The following is a 12,103-nucleotide window of genomic DNA, read 5'->3' on the forward strand; positions in this document are numbered from 1 at the left end:
TTAAAACCTTCTACGAGAAACTCGTGAATCCCTCGCCCCGGCGACTGCCTTGCACATTCGCTTGGGAGGGAAAACTGTCTGTCACCCTACCTTGGCGTCACATCTGGCCGAGCATATATGGGGGTCTGAGTACCAATTGGCAAGCCGACATAGCGTGGCGTGGCGCTTGGCGCACGGAGTTATTAAAACTCGGGCCTTTCTAAAATGGTGGCGTAGGCTCCATGTTAGCGAGCGTTGCGCTACCTGTGGCCTTACCGAATCTTTCTCTCACGCCTTCTGTGAATGCAATGGGGCAACCCAGGTGTGGGCGTGGGTGCTTCAAACCGTACACCCTTTCTATTCTAAAACTTTAACTCTAAGTCCAGCTCTAGTTTGTTTCGGACATGGCCTCCCTCAGGATGGCCAGTCCTCTAAAGCGAACCTTATTTGTCGTTTCCTCTTTAATATTACTTTAAATGAAATCTGGGCGGCGCGGAACCATCGCACTTTCGATCAGAAGGTTACCTCCGCCCAGGCCATTATCGATAAAATAAAAACAAGGGTATGCATGCTTCTCTCCACGGCATACTCCTATTATCCCCCCAATGAATTCCTAAAAACTTGGGCCCATATGAGCATATTTTGTAGCATAGACAATGATAAGCTACGCTTAATCCTTGAGGCAGGGACACAGAGGGTGGCGGCCGAGCCCGGGAACCGAGCCTTGCAGGGGCGGGGTTCCAGGCCTTCGGACGCGGCCGCTCGATCACTCCCTTCCTTGGCTTGCCTTTTTAAACACAAAACGCCAAAGAATTTATAATATTACAATCAAAATAAAATTCGTTATTTCATTAGCATATAATATGACATCAGCAAACATAAACAATTGTATATAGCTGTCGTTTTCAATAATATCTCTTAAAATTTTTGGCATTCTGGAGTGTAAATCAAACGACGTGTCTCCACAATGCTTCGGTATAGGACTACCTCCGAGTGGGGCCCACTTCCCTCTGGGGAAGAAATAATCAAATGAAAGCAGAACAAGTGACCAACCAACCTTCACATCATCTTCTCTTTTCTAGGTAGCATAGCAGTGAGTGGACAGCACGACACGACAGGACGACGAGCATGTGACCTGGCCGGAGGCCCTACCATTTTGGTTCCGTGTTTCATCTGGTCTTTCTGCATGGTCGGTATCTCCACTTGGTGCTCACCTTTTGGTCGCCATTTTGGGCCTTCACTTCATCTTCTTGGCATTTATCAAGCCTTTTTGGATCTGCGGTGAGTGGGGCTTTTGCCCTTTTTCGGCCTGTGCCGTCCCCACCCCCCCCCATCCTTTTTGATTTTTGCCATGTCCCGCTCTTTGAAGTGTACTATAGTTGACGATTGCCCTATTAATAATGTTGCCTTGAAAATCTGTGACGAATTTAGAGATGGTGATATTCTCTCCCTGCAGTTTATGCCAAGTAGAACTGTTCGTGTTACCTTTAAAGATGAGTCAGTTAAACTAGCCGTTTTAAATAAGGAATGTTTGTCTGTCGATAGTATTCAATGTCCTGTGAGGGGTGGTGGCCCCAGGCCCGAGAATGTTCTTGTCTACCGTTACCCTTTTGAGGCCGATCTTTCGGCCTTGAGAGATGTTATGTCTTACTATGGTGTAGTCCATGACATCCATCATAGGTCCTGGTTACACCTTAATAATGTAGCAGATGGGTCCATTATTGTTCGTATGACACGCTCTCATGCTGTTCCCCGTACTATTAAGGTTAACGATTATCTATGGTATAAGGGTATGCCATTAACATGTGACATTTGTGAGGGTTCTCACAAGGCCCAAGACTGTCCCTACAAAGGTCGTTGCATGCGATGTCATCACCCTGGCCACGTCCAGCATGACTGTACTAATGCGCCCAATGCTTGGGGTACTGCCTCTGCTGACCCAACCCCTGCTGAAGCCGATGCTGCGCCGGTCATTGATCCTGATTCTCCTGCTGCTTCACCTGTTCCTACACCTGCCGTACCGTCCACTACTCCTATTGTTTCATATAGTGATTCCTCCGACCCAATCACGGATGTGACTGATGCTGGCTCCTGTTCTCAGTCCATTTTGTCTAAGGAATCCTCTTCTGAGGTCCTCATTGAGTCTTTCACTTCCACAGCATCTGGCTCTGAGTCTATGCAGTGGAGTGATTTGAGCTCTGAAGTCATCAATGCGATTGATAGTCAGATTGTTGATGTGTTTGGGGCCTCTCTTGATACTGTATTAGATAATGATGAAGTTAATATTACTGTAGTTAAGAATAGTGGTGATAATGAAACTTATGATGGTAGTTCTGATGATGAAACGAACAAATGAGTAGTAGTTAATGAAACAAACAAAAGTATTGATAATGTAAATAATGACAGTGAAACAAACATACATTATGAAACATACAAAAGTAATAAAGTAAGTAATAGTAGTGGTGTTATGAACTTAAACAGTAAAAAGGTTAGCAGACTGGCCGTTGTAGTCCTTATCCTCTTCCTGACTATAAAAGTCGTGGTCAAGTCTCTTCTCATGTCTCTCCTCATTTTACTAAGGCTGCTCTGGCTGCTGTTATGAAACCCTCTTCTTGTTGGAAGTGATGGCCTCTTTCTTTGTTTTCCTTATTATGGCCCTTACCATTTATTCGGTTAATGTCAATGGTCTGAGGGATGAGGATAAGAGGCTTGCCTTTTTTCAATGGCTCTCTCATCTTTTTCCCATGGTAGTTTGTCTGCAGGAGACTCATGGTGTCTCTTCTTCTGAGTTGTTCTCTTGGTCCGTTTTGGTTATTTGTGAACCGGTTCCTTTGGTTCTAATCGTTCTTGTGGTGTTGCCATCCTTTATCGTTCTGTTCTGGGTTGTCGAGATATTTTGTGTGAGTTCGATGGTCGTTTTGTCCTGGCCGAGTTTGAGTTTCGTGAGTCTGTCTTTCGTGTTGCCTGTGTCTATGCACCAAATCGTAATCCTGACCGTGATGAGTTTTTCGTTCATTGTGTCGACCATATCGATCCGTCTGTTCCTACTCTTCTCCGTGGGAACTTTAACACCGTTCTGGATCGTCTTATGGATCGTCATGGTTCTTGTCCGTTCGATACATCCCGTGAAAGTATGTCTGTGTTGCGTGCCCTCTTTCTGGATTGTTGTGTTGTTGATGTTTGGCACCTGAAGCATCCTTCTGATTTTTGTTTTTCGTGGTTTAGGAGAGATGGGGCCTTAGCCTCTCGTATCGATCTTATTGGCTGCCCCCTCTCCTGGCTTCCTTTTGTGTCTTCGGCAGATATACTACCATGCCCTTATTCTGACCACTCTGCCTTATCCTTCGTTTGCTCTCTTCCATCCGTTACTCCTCCTGGCCCGGTGCTCTGGAAGCTGAATGTTTCTGTTCTGGATGAGGAGAACTATTTTTCCCTTGTCTCTGATTTCTGGTGTGCTTGGCGGCGTTGTCACCAGTCCTTTAAGTCCTTAGCTGAGTGGTGGGATGAGGGTAAGGCCCGTATTAAGGGTCTTACGATTAATTACTGTAAGCAGCGTGGTCGGTCTAGGCGTCTTGAGCGTGACACTCTTGATCGCCTTGCTGCTCACCTTATAGTTCTCGTTGATGCTGGCCACGTTTCTTTCCTGCCTGCTTATTATAATACCATTAAAAGTATCAGTCGTTTAGACCTGGAGGTCGCCTGTGGCGCTCAGGTCCGTGCTCGTGTCAAGTGGGTCGAAGAAGGGGAATCTTCAACCTCTTTCTTTCTTGGCCTAGAGCGAAAGAATTCGGTGGATCGCAATGTTGCGGCGTTGACAGTGGGCGATGGTCCTCTTGTTGTTGGCTCGTGTGATGCTTTTCGCTCCTTTTATTTCAATCTCTTTTCTGCTGCTCCGTGTGATCCTGTTGCTCATGCTGACTTACTCTCTCATGTTTCTGCTGTGCTTCCGCCTGATCAAAGTGACTAGTGTGAGGGCCCTCTCAGCCAGGAGGAGTGTTTTGTGGCCCTGAATGGCATGGCTAGGGGTAAGGGTCCTGGCTGTGATGGCCTTCCAATGGAATTTTATATTAAGTTTTGGCCTGTTCTCGGTTCCGATCTTGTTGATGTTCTAAATTCTGCTTATGTTTCTGGTTGTTTGTCTTCCTTTCAGCGCCGTGGTATTATCTCCCTCTCCTTCAAGAAAGGGGATCGTCTGGATCCAAAGAACTGGAGGCCAATCCCCCTGTTAAATGTCGACTATAAAGTCGCTTCTCGTGCCATTGCAGCTCGGCTACTAAAGGTTATCCATCTTGTTGTTGAGAAAGATCAGACGTGTGGTGTTCCCGGTCGCTTCATCGGGGAAAATGTTGCTTTCCTTCGTGATGTGGTGGACTACTGCACTCATACTGGTGTCCCAGCTGCTTTGTTGTCTCTCGATCAGGAAAAGGCATTTGACAGGGTGGATTGGCCTTTCCTCCGCTTTACTCTCTTTTCTTTCAGTTTCGGTCCCTCCTTTGTTCGCTGGGTTGATTTGTTTTATTCTGGTGTTCGTAGTGCTGTTAATGTTAACGGGTATATATCGAAGTCATTTTCTTTGTCGCATGGTGTTCGTCAAGGCTGCCCGTTGTCCCCTCTTCTTTATGTTTTGGTTGTTGAAGTTTTGCTTTGAAATATCCGTTCAAACACTTTAATAAGTGGTCTTGTCCTTCCTGGTTCTTTTTCATTGTTGCCGTGTGTCTCTGCTTACGCAGACGATAATTCTCTCCTCATTTCCTCAAGTCTTTAATGTGTACTCCCTTTATGAGCGTGGTTCTGGAGCAAAATTAAACTTATCTAAATGTAAGGGTTTGTGGCTGGGTGCCTGGAATGGCCGCACTGACTCACCGGTGGCAATTGATTCGTCATCCTGTAGTATTAAAGTTTTAGGTGTTTCTCTTGGGCCAGGTAATGTGGAGGAAGCCAATTGGAGGCCTCGTATTACTGCTGTTGAAAATGTGCTTAACTCTTGGCGACAGCGTTCCCTTTCGTATCATGGCAAGGCACTTGTAATCAATGCCTTAGTGTTATCTCGAGTCTGGTACGTGGCCTCTTTGGTCCCTGTCCCTCGAAGGGTCAGTGCAGACATTAATTCTCTCATTTTTAAGTTCTTTTGGAATGGTAAGCGTGATCTTGTTGCTCACCGTGTAGTTGTTCAGCCATGTTCTTTGGGTGGTTTCTCCGTTGTTGACTTTCAGCTTAAGGTGTGTTCTCCTCGTGTTCAATGGATTCGTCGTTTTGTCCCCGTCTCCTTGGGTTTCATTTATGGTTTTTTGGTTTTCTTCTGTTTTCAATGCTTCTCCTGATGTTGTTTTTTCCGCTCCGGCCTCTTTTTCTCGTGATGTTCTTCCTCCTTTTTATCGCTCTTTGGTGTCGGCTTGGGGGGCCTGCAACGATTCCTCCCAGTCTTCGTCTTTGGGCATTAATCCTGGACCTAGCTTTCTTCCTGCCGTGTCTATGTCTGCCAAATCTGTCTACTCGTTTTTGCTCTGTGAATGTTACCTCTCCTCATTGTGTTGTGAAGTTCTTTCCCCTTTTTGGTTCTTTGTATTGGCCTGCAACCTAGCGTCAGCTTTTCTTTTTCAGTTCCGATCGTCCTGTCATTGACCTCCCCTGGAAAGTTCCCATGGGGTTCTTTACACGGCTGAACGGTTGTCTTCTTTTGGTTATAACATTTCTACCCGATGTTTTTGCTCTGATCCTGTTGAGTCTCTGCAGCACTTGTTTTTCTATTGCCCTCGAGCCCCTAGTGTTATCTCTTGGGTTCAGTCTCTTCTGTCTTCTGCATCGCCCTTCTCTCCTTCTATCCTCCTATGTCATGTTTTGTTTGGTTTTTCTGATGATAAACTTCGTGTTGTCCCCCGTCTTTTTGTTTATCTTTTAAACCTTTCCAAGTTCTGTATCTGGGTTGTCCATAATGATTTTCCTTTTCGTAATGTGCGTCCCTCTCCCGTCGAGGTCATTGAGCTTGTTAAGTCCCATGTTCGCTTTTACCTTCCCCTGTTTTTTCGGCACTTCTGTTCCGCCCGTCGTCGTCATTTCTTTGTGCGCCAATGGGGCGCTCGCGGTGTTGTCGCTTCTCTTGTTGGTGATGGCCTTGTTGTCCATATTTAGTCCCTTTTCCCTGTTTTTTTGTTGCGCCTTGCCTTTAAGCGAACCCATTTTTGCGGGATGTGTTGGTCTGACTGGTGACCTCGTTTGGTCTGCCATTTGCTTTTGCACCTTTTGTCTGTCCTGTTCTCCTCATGTCTTCTCGCATGTTTGTCTGTTTGTCCTTTGTAATGTTGCCATTCTTGAGTATAAGTCGGACGAGGCCTCTCTTGAATGCATCGTTTTGTGCGTTTGTTCTTTGTTCTTTATATGTAGTGGCGGGGTTCGATTCCCTGGTGATATTTGACGCGCTGATGTGCCCTCGTTTAAGATAAACCGTTGTTGTTGGTGGATGAGTCTACATGTCTGACAGCCATTGCACTACCCCACCGGGGGGCTGTCATTCGCCTTAAACATAAAAAACTTACCTGACGCGGGAGACACTGTGATCAGGGAGGCAGTCCTCTCAAGGTGAGGCTCTTTCATTGCACTTCGATTGGGTTGACCCTTGCGATTACCCCAAATGTGGGTAACTCGAGCGTATAATTTCTGGTAGTGGGGACCTGCGTTCGCGCTAGTCCCCGCACCAACCCCCGGTGGCAAAGTTGGCTAATGGCAAGGTTTATTGGTATCGTTTCAGGCAGGGCAGGGCAGGAGATGCAGTGGTGGTGTAAGGACTAAGCACTAAGCAAGGAGAGTTGTATTTGTGAAGTCCACTGCTGAAATTGTGGGTAAACATTCCGTACATGGTGCACTGCCAAACTGTGATTTTATTTCTTTCATTCTTGGCCGTAGAGAGAGCAAGACGACGTGTTTATTTCAGCCGCATCGATTAGCGGCACTTCCTTCGATAGACGAGTGACACAAGAAAATACCAGTGGGTTGAGCTCTTATCCTCGAGCATCGTTTGGAAAACGTAAGTGAATGTGTGTTTGTACTGCTCCATCGCCCATCTGTATGCGTGATAGATTTCTTTTGCATTGTGTCATGTTGCATTCTGGAGAGCCCGTTTTGTATTGAGTAACTGAAAACCCGCCAGATCAGTTGGCGTTACATTTCTGAGGCCAACACTTTGTGGTTTCTCTATGTTATCAGTTAATTGAATTGTTATCATAAAAAGTAAATCTTTTATGCTCAGGATAGTGTCTTGTCCACCATTTGAATACGTACTGTTCGTGTTGAGCAGGGAACAGTAAGACTTTGAAGTGCGCTATGTCACATAAGTCACGTTTTCGCAAGATGAATATTATAGTGTTGTAGCCTTCGCTGTATACATATCATCCGGTCTAGATTAACTTCATCTAATGCATAACAGTGCATGCATTTTTTACTTGTCGTAGCCTGTTCTTTGCTCACACGAAAAGATACGTTAAATGTCATAAACGTTGGATTAATAAGATCTCGCAAGCACAAGCTCCCTTGGGAATACAAGTTCCACTTTCTCGTGTGAACTATTTTGTTTTTGTTGTGTCTCATTTGTGACATATCGTTGGCATGTTGTGTTCGAAAAACCTGGTTTGTAATGTTCTTTTATGGAGAAAACTGAGATTATTTGAGATAATCAAGTGCACAGAAGGAAAAAGGTAAGCCTACAACACGGGGTATTCCCAGGCAGTCTCCCATCCAAGTTCTAACCCCGCCCGACAGGGCATAACTTCAGTGATGGAACGAGAACCCGTGTTTTCCCTGTGGTATGGTCATAGACAAGTAATTAGTCGTGAAAATTAACTTTGTTATAAGGGGTAATGAAAACGAGGTCAGAGCAAGCACAATGTGCATTTGTCCTCTTGCTGTCAACGCAAGTGCCATGCAATGCTGGTGGCTGCTGGCCACTGTACAAGGGCGATCGTTGTGTGCGCCTCGCTTTCAGGTTGGCTTTGGGCATTCCTTCCTTGCCACGGATTGTAATCGGACCACCATATCTCGTGGCCATGAGACTGGGAGCACCTTGTCCGCTGTGAGCATCTATGGGCATCGCTTCTCGGCCTTTTGGCTAAGATCACGCGTGGGTCTTAGCTCCTAAAGTTTCGAGGATTCCTTTCTGTTCGCGTCCCGGATCACCGGTTTTTTTCTTCTGAGTAGTCTGTTAGTGTTTTCGCTGAGTTTTTTGGAGTGTTTTGGAGTTCGGAACAGGCTTTTTTTCGGTTCTCCTGACGTTTGTGGAGTGGCGTATTGATGATGGCCGCGAGACCTCGCAATGCGTTTGCTCACAAACATTCGGTCCGCCTTATTGTTGAGGATGGAATGGAGCTCGACGCCCTTACTCTCATCAGATCTCTTCCTGATTTTAAAGATTCAATTACGGGTGTCGTCCCGATGTTCGGAGGAAAATGCTTCGATATCACGTTGGATTCTCCCGAAAACGCGTCACGTTTGGCCCAAGCTGGCTTCGACTACGATAACACAGTGAAACCTTTGCGACTACTTGGGGCTCGCTCTATCCATGTATCAATCTTTGTGTCCGTTGAATATCCGGACGTCGACCTGGTAAATTTCCTGAAATCTCATGGCAAAATGAAGACTGACGCTCTTCGACGTCTATACTATAGTGAGGAGGGTTTCTCACACATCGAGCGTGGGATCCGTGTGGCTGAGTTTCTTTTGCTAGACAAAGATCTCCCTCGTAAAATTGTTACGAATGGTGTGGAGATCCATTTCAAATACACGGGACAACCGATTACGTGCTATCGCTGCGGTTCTGCTGAGCATGTTGTTCAGCAATGCCCGCAAAAAGGGAGATTTCGAAGGAATCCTTCGCCCTCCGGGGACAACAGTGCGTGTAGCACCGAAACGGCTGCAACACCTGAACAACCAGACACTATGACCTCCCCAATCAGATGAAATCGCGACGCCGGCAAGTTACGCGGATGCTGCATCGCCGGTTTTATTTTCAGATTCCCAGGATCTTAGAGAACCTACGCGTAAGCGCCCACCCTCCTCGCTGACAAGCCGTCAGCTAAAAAAACCATAGTCAGTGAGAGGATTGCAGTTTTCGAGAAGGCCTTCCTTCAGGCAGTGAAAGAACGCGGCCCAGCCAGAACGAAAGTTATGCATCATGTGGATGGAGACCGTTTCTATACTATTCGCTCCTTTTATCTTCAACATCTGCTTGGCAACCTACAGGACGCAGATCCTCGCAAGGTGACTCGAAACAATGTCAACGACAAGGAAAAAGAAAAATGGCAGACCTTGAAAGGAACTCTCAAACCGGACGCCTTCGCCAGACTTATGACCGTCTGTGAAGACCTTCGCAGGGAACAACCTGAACTGTTTTAAACGATAAGTTTCATTTGTTTATTCCCCCTCTTTTGTAAAGATTATGTTAGTGTTACGAAACAATTTAGTTTTTTTCCTCTTACTAGTCATTATGGCTCTCTCGCTAGTTTCCCTTAACGTCAACGGCATTGCCGAACGCCATAAGTGGGTCAAAGTTTTTGAATATCTTAAATCCCTTAACTTTGATTTATTCTTTTTGCAAGAAACACACCTTGCCGACTCCCTTTCCGGTAAGGCTTGGGAGAGTGATTGGGGAGGCCAGTGTGCGTGGTCTCCAGGGTCAAATAGATCGGCGGGAGTTGCTGTGCTTGTTCATCCGAACAGTTCAGTGAAAATCGCCGATTTCCAAACCGATTAAGCCGGCAGGATCATTAACGCCAAACTAGAATTTGACCAACGTTTTTTCCAAGTTGTCAACGTGTACGCGCCGAACATCCACGCAGAACGTGAATTATTTTTTGACAATCTCTGGCGCTTTCCATTTCCGAATCTCGACACCTTTGTGGTCGGCGATTTTAATTGTGTTCCAAATATTCAGCTGGACAAATGGGGTGGCGATGACAGCTTTGGAGACAGAGCTGTCACACAAATCCATGCTTTCACCGATTCTTTAAATTTAGAAGACTTTTATCGCGTTAATTTCCCTACCGGGCGTATGTTTACATGGTTTAACGGCCCTCACAGTGTGGGCTGCCGACTAGATCGGTTTTATACTCCTAAGGCTTGGAGATCACGCATCACCAACTTTAAATGCAACTCCTTCGGGTACTCAGACCATCATATAATTAGTCTAAAGGTCACACTCGGTAATTCAAACCCGAGGGGACGTGGCGTCTGGAAATTTAACACTCAGATGCTAAAATCAGAATCTTTCTGTTCAGCTGTAAATAATTTCTGGCCGGCCTGGCAGGACAAGAAACCGGCTTTCACCAATCCACGGATCTGGTGGGACGCTGGTAAACTACAGCTATAAGAAATCGCCATCTCACACAGCATTGAACAAAGCCGGGAGAGAAGGCGAGAAAAATCCAATTTAGAACACGAGTTCCGGCTTATAACAGCTCGCGGTAATTCAAACACCGCCGCCGATCACGTTCGCCTTGCAGAGATCAAAGATTTACTCAAAACAATCGATGATCGTGCCGTAGAAGGGGCTATGATCCGCAGCAAAGAGCAATGGTCGAGATGGGAGAAAAACCGACGAGGTATTTCTTTCAACTCGAAAACAAGCGTCAGTCACGGAATGCAATTTCTGAATTACGTGTCAATAACACCTCGGTAACGTCCGATAAAAATATTCTTCGGGAGTGCAGAGATTTTTACGAAAATCTCTACACTGCCGAACCAGTGGAGCTCGAGAGCCAAGACCGGGTTTTAGAACAATTAGACCAGTTTCTGACTAGTGACAATCAGTCACTTTGTGAAGGCGAACTCACACTCGCTGAGTGTTTTGACGCGGCCTCACAAATGTCAACAAACAAGTCCCCGGGGAGCGACGGCTTACCGGTTGAATTTTATCACTGTTTCTGGGGCTTAATAGGACCTGATTTGGTAGAAATACTAAATTATTCGTTTCAACATGGCTCTTTGTCTGAGACCCAACGCCGAGGGATCATTCGTCTCTTATATAAGAAAGAAGATCCACTCGAGCTTAAGAACTGGCGCCCTATTTCCTTACTAAACACTGATTACAAGATCTGTACAAAAGTGTTAGCAAATAGATTACGTCATGTTCTACCACGGATCATAAACAAAGATCAAACTTGCGGTATTCCGGACCGTAGTATTTACGAGAACCTCTTTTTACTACGGGACACTATCGACTAGTCTGGATCAGGAAAAGGCTTTTGACCGAGTTAATTACGGGTTTCTACAACACGTGTTATCTCGATTCAATTTCGGGCCTCATTTCCGACGTTGGGTTGATGTGGTTTATCACGACATCACCTCTAACGTCATTAACAATGGCTGGCTTTCTTCGCCTTTTCGCCTCGAACGAGGCATACGGCAGGGATGCCTGCTATCACCGTTACTGTATTGCTTGGTAGTTGAAACCTTAGGTCAGGCGATTCGCCATGATGAAACGATCTAGGGAATTCGAATCCCCGGTTCTCAACAACAACAGAGCAAAGTGTCACAGTACGCTGATGACACCACGCTAATTTTAGCTAACGATTAATCCATCACACAATGTTTTCACATTGTTAACATCTTCGAGAAGGGTTCTGGCTCGCGCCTTAATGCAACAAAAACCGAGGGCTTGTGGATAGGCAGATCAGCCGGTCGGCCATCCGGCCCTGTAAATATCACATGGGTGACAGACAAGCTTAAAATCCTTGGGTTGTATTTCGGTAACGAAAACCTGGATCACGCAAACTGGGATAATCGCTTAGCTAAACTGAGAAATCGCCTTAACCTTTGGAAACAACGCACTTTAATGCTACGCGGCAAAGCGCTAATTACCAACATTCTGGGAGCCTCGGGACTCTGGTACACAGCCTCAGTCTACCCGATGCCCGAATGGGTTCACACACGAGTTAATAAAGCGATTTATGACTTCTTGTGGAACAGCAAGACAGAACTGGTAACGAGGTCGATATGTCAGCTCCCCTTAGCTCACGGAGGCCTGGCAGTTGTCAACCCGCAAGAGAAGGCCCGGGCCCTAAAGTTACGCTGGGTTCCCTGTATAGGGGACCAAACGTGTGACTCCAAGTGGGTCTACTTTGCTAGGTTTTGGATAGGC

General features: G+C 46.0%; 1 non-coding gene and 1 pseudogene across 1 annotated transcript; one reads left to right on the top strand and one right to left on the bottom strand.

The window, feature by feature from the left end:
• Nucleotides 1-6,504: 6,504 nt before the first annotated feature.
• Nucleotides 6,505-6,668, top strand: LOC138011985 (U1 spliceosomal RNA). Its single transcript, XR_011124882.1, has one exon. It is a non-coding gene; the product is annotated as a U1 spliceosomal RNA (small nuclear RNA).
• Nucleotides 6,669-7,670: 1,002 nt separating this feature from the next.
• On the bottom strand, nucleotides 7,671-7,789 carry LOC138011918 (5S ribosomal RNA; annotated as a pseudogene).
• Nucleotides 7,790-12,103: the final 4,314 nt, after the last annotated feature.

Source organism: Montipora foliosa, chromosome 7, assembly GCF_036669935.1.
Source record: "Montipora foliosa isolate CH-2021 chromosome 7, ASM3666993v2, whole genome shotgun sequence".
In the NCBI taxonomy this organism is placed as follows: Eukaryota; Metazoa; Cnidaria; class Anthozoa; order Scleractinia; family Acroporidae; genus Montipora; species Montipora foliosa.